At 47.4% G+C, this 5,244-nt stretch overlaps 1 pseudogene; it reads right to left on the reverse strand.

Moving 5' to 3' along the window:
- Nucleotides 1–4,766: 4,766 nt before the first annotated feature.
- On the reverse strand, nt 4,767–4,885 carry LOC148031833 (5S ribosomal RNA; annotated as a pseudogene).
- Nucleotides 4,886–5,244: the final 359 nt, after the last annotated feature.

Below are 5,244 nucleotides of genomic sequence, written 5' to 3' on the forward strand. Positions count from 1 at the left end.
CAGCACCCTGTCTCAAGTACCTAGTTGCATTGTTTTAACCATAACTTGAGAAATTCTGATCGGAATGAGGTGTTTGATAGCTTCATTCGAAGCCCACGATGTCTACCTTCAATTAGGAATCCTGGTTTGCATTATTTTGTACCTACACCCCATTCTGGAAATGATTCTCTAGGTCTGTCCATAGTAAACTGCTAGTGAACTATTGGAACAAAATAGGCTCTAACTTGAGAAATATGTATCCAAATGAAACATTTGTTAGCTCCAATCCAAGCTTATGATGTCTAGTATCAATCCCAATTGTCTATTTATCGTTAGAATGATGCTACTAATTTCTGTAGAAACTTTTCCAAATCTGTCCCTGTTTGGACTGCACCCTGTTTTAGCCAAGGAACCGAAGAAGGCAACCGATAGCTTCAGTGACTCCCGTAGGTTAGGGAAAGGGAGCTTCGGTGTCGTGTACAAAGGTGTCCTCAGAAATGGCCAAGAAGTGGCAGTGAAGAAGCTGGTTCTGTGGACCAATTCATCATGGAGGTTTAGTACCAGTTCATACCATTAATTCTCCAACAACACCACGTCCTCTTGTTCCTCCTGGGTTTTCTAAAATTGCTTTTCAAAGATCAGGCTCACAAAAAGAGAATGATCAAGGAAGCAAGATTTCATCTGATGTTGATGGGAACTTTAAGGAGTCAAACACATGTCAAGCCATCAGAACTGAGAAGCATCAACATGATGGCACAGAAGATGAAGATCAACCCGCAACCAACACTAAAGATGATGAGGCCTTTTGTAGCCACCAATATCAAAATTTTCTCAATGGTTTGGTAAAGAAGGGAATGAGCCAAGATTTCTCCAGTCAGGATGTGGTGAAGCTCAACCTCAGCTTTCAAGTCTTACAATATCCAGAATCAGAAACGCCCGGTTCATGAAATGGTAGCATCAGTGCCCTTGATGCATATGCCTTCTCATCCAGCTGCACATATTACATGGGCCCTTACCTTCTTCTGTTCCTTCTCCATTGGCTATATTGGCTCCTCATGTTACTCGAATAAATGCTTTGCCCCTTGAACTAGTAGTTTCAAATGTGTCAGCCACTGGTTCAATCACTGAAGGGGGAATGTAGAAATTCTTTGGTGGATGGAGATGGCATGTATATGGAGTCTAGATCAAGAGACAACTCTCTCTCTGTTGGCTTTCCATTAGCTTCAAATGTGTTTGAAAGAAGTTACAAAGCTCCAAATGGTGCATCTGTGACTCCTCTAAATGCTTGGGAAGCTGGCAAGGAGTTTGGAATGTTCTAGAGTCAACACCCTTGGACTCCACTTCCTGGAAATGCAACATATGGTACAGCAGTCAGATCTCTTTGGAATTCTGAGCTGCACATGCTTGCTGATAAAATTGAGCTTGAAGGACTTGCGAGGAGAAGGGAGGCCTGGCAGATTACAACATCCAGAAGGAGAACACTCTCCACCTCGTCTTGAGGCTACGCAGTGGCATGCAGATCTTCGTGAAGACTCTAACAGGAAAGACCATCACCTGAAGTGCCCTCTCTGTTTTGCGATGATCTCCAGCAGGGCATTGCGAACGGTTTAGATTAATGATGTACACAGCTATCAGGTGGGTGATTTTGTTGAATTTACACTCCTGAATTGAGCAAAAGGCTCCATAATCCCTTTTGAAAAGAACAATCCAGTCATTGGCACCTCCCATTTGTCTTTGTAGTAATTGACCAGCTTCAGGAAAGGAAAGTCACTTGGGAAGAACATCGTGTCTCATAATTTCTCTCTAGCAGTCCACCTGTGAGGAAGAGGATCATGGCTCAGACAAGAGAGAGGACAGTGCATGCCTCTAGCCCACCCAATGACACTCTAATCTCGAGCAGCACCACAATGGTCACTAATGTGAGCCAGGTGGGGAAAACATAGGACGTGGCTGCTGAAATGGAAGCTGCCATGGCAGATCTGAAAGATAGAGTAGCTTGGGTGTATGAAAATGCTTTTTCAGATGAGGAAGAGGGGGGGCAGTAAGAAGTCTAAGCCTTCAAGACCAAGGGGAGGAACATCTCAGCCGCTGCAGGATATTATTGGACAGGAGATACAGCCTTCCACCAAGAAGGATCAAATGTCATGCAACCTGTCGAAGAAGAAGCCGCAGCTGCAAAACAAGAAAAAGAAGCAGCAGCCGTCGCTGCGCCAGCAGGATCAGAACGAGGAAAAGAAGCGCCTGCAGGTGTGCACAAGATTGAGATCTCAGCGGGTCCGTTAAGTTTTGACTAGGATGATGACGATGATGTTGATGACGAGCCTATGGATTCCAAGTACGGCAGCGACAACGATGACGACTTCTGGGATGACAATGCAAGTGCAGAAGCAGGCGGAATCTGCTTCTCGTTTCTCTTCTTGCCTTCTGGCTGCCTCAGTTGCCTCAAGAGCCTTCACTCTCACCTCTCTTGATTTGAGGCATCGATTAAGGTCGTGGCTCCCATCGCCTTAGGCGACAGTCTTCCTGATGGATCTCTTCCTATTTCGATGCAGAAGACAAGCTCCAGCACATCTCCATTCACTCCCTCGCAGCCGGCAAGAAGGTTGTCATCTCTGGCATGCCTGGGGCTTTCACTCCTACTTGCAGTTTAAAACAAGTCCCCGGTTTCATTGAAAAGGCTTCTGAATTCAAGAGCAAGGGTGTGGATGAACTGATCTGTATCACAGTGAATGATCCTTTTGCAGTGAAAGCTTGGGGCAAGACTTATCCAGAGAATGAGTCTGTGTTGCCGTTAGCTGACGGTTCAGCCAAGTACGCGCACGCGTTGGAATTGGAACTGGACCTCACAGAAAGAGGGTTGGGAATACGGTCGAGGCGGTTTGCATTGTTGGTGAGCTGTTACGGGTACCTTGCCTCCACCACCAATCCAGCGATGCCTTTTGTTTTGCAGATTTTCGCCATAGTTGCGAGCTTCTTCCCCCCCCGTGTTTCGCTCTCTTCTCTTATCCTCTCTTATACACCTTCTCTTCCCATTCTTCTCTGTGTTGTTGTCTGGTTCCTTTGTATCCTCGCTTGTTCACATTTCTCGTGCCATCTTTCTTTCCTCCATTCCTTATCCGTAGGTTTCTGAGCCTTCTGCCTGATTCCATTCTTTTTCGATCTGCTTCCCTTAAACTGCTCGACAAGTCCGAAACCTTGTGTATTGTCACGCTAGGGTTCCGTCTAACAGACCGAGGAGAGATACAGGGATACCATGGTGTTTGAAGAAGAGCTTACACGCGACAGAGAGGAGGAGCGCATCAGTTAAACCATCCCTTCCGCTAGGAGCGGTAGGCGAGAGCAGTGCCTTATCAGGTTAGGTTTGCCACAGCCTGGAATCATGGATGGGGTTGCTGAAGACTGGGATAATTGCTACCCATTATGCATGGAGGAGATGGATTCAACTGACAGACAGCTGAAACCATGTTGCTGTGGTTATCAGGTCTGTGTGTGGTGCTGGAATCATATAATGGAAATGGCTGAAGGACAAGGCAACTAGATCGATGCCAAGTTCTGGGAGTTCATGTGCTGGAACTCCAAAACTCGACACTCCCACATCATGTTGAAAAGAAGCAGTTCATAGGAAAGAAGCAAAACAACCTACTATGAACAGTGTAGCTTTGCTGCCAGCACCACATGGTACTCCATCACTGCTTCATACAACTCTTGTCCTTGCTATACCTCAAAGTTGAAAATGAGTTGTCATTTTTGTCTCCTTGCCTCCAGATTTAACTACGCTGCCTGCCATAGCTTGTGTAGAGTCCAATAAAGCTGCCATGACTAGTACTTCTTGATTGTTGTGGTTCTTCAATGTTGTACCTGTGCACAGTAAGGTTTCCTAAAACTGACAAGAAACTAAATGTAAAGAAGGAGAGAGAAAGGAAGGATCTGAAAACTAGGCTCTGATACCAATGTAATGAAAGCAATCAACCATGGAATGAAATCTAACTGAAATTGAAAATTAACTAAGCTACAACAAAGAATTAACAAATCTATTGCACCAAGACATCCTCATCATGTATTAATGGTTGGGGATTCAAGAATATATGACGGCCATGGCTGAGTGCTTCATAGGCTAGAAAGAAGCTAACTCCAAGAAAATGGTAAAGCCAAGATTATTGAATGATCAAAAGATGTCTTGCCTTTGGCCTCTAGTCCCTTTTTATTCTAACCCTCTTCCAAACTTAAGGGCTGTTCACACATGTACACATAGGCTAGGGCTAAATTTACAAAGGCTGGAATTAATCCAAGGTGCAAATATTAATGTTGTATTTTCCTTCATGACACGCAATGACATGGCACACACACCCCACTACACACAACCCCCTCCCGCGACATGGAACCACCCACCCCCCGACGGACCTCCTCAAAAAACCACCCCCACGACATGGCACCACCCACCCCCCTGCGACATGGCACACCCTCCCTCCTCAGAAATCCCCGCTCCAAGAACCCGCCCGCGCAACATGGCACGCCCTCTCTCCTCGGAAAACCCGCTCCACCGAACCCCCCACAACATGGCACACCCTCCGCTCCCAAAAAACCTCGCATCGTGAGGAGGGGGTATCACGTGAAAGCGAGGCAGAGGGAGGGACCAGGCACGACGTACGCAAAGACAATCACGACGAGGAGAGGAGGCACCGCGTCATGGCAAGGCGAGGGGGTTTCCTACCACGATGTCAGCGTTGGAGAGTCAAGACGTGATCCGAGGGGATTTCCATGCCACGGTCTCGAAACAAGCATGCAAAAGGGTGCAGCACCAGGACTTCTCGGGAGGTCACCCATCCCAGTACTGTTCTGGCCCAAGCGCGCTTAACTGCGGAGTTCTGATGGGATGCGGCGTATTAGCGCTGGTATGACCGCACCACAAACACAAAGGAATTCCAAAGAGCTCTTGTATACTCGGAAAATGGCACGAGAGAGCTCAAGAGCGAGGCATGGTGGCATGCCATGCCGTTCATGCTACGGAGGACGCGACTAAACGCGAACCCTAAACCCCGCGCACATGGAGGTGACGCACAGAAGATTGAATGCTGCCGTCGCGTGCCATTTCTAACACGAAGGGCAAGCATCCACGTGAAGAGCACCCCGTGCACACATAGGCGACGACGTAGAAAAGATCGAGCCGCAGAATACATGCCACGGAGGACACGTGCCCACAGCATGCCACAAGGTGGTGGGGGAGAGGGGGCATGCCATTCATACCACAAGGACCCATGTCCACGC

This window comes from Lygodium microphyllum, chromosome 9 (genome assembly GCF_053477565.2).
Source record: "Lygodium microphyllum isolate KBCC chromosome 9, Lygodium_microphyllum_v1.1.10, whole genome shotgun sequence".
Taxonomy (NCBI): Eukaryota; Viridiplantae; Streptophyta; class Polypodiopsida; order Schizaeales; family Lygodiaceae; genus Lygodium; species Lygodium microphyllum.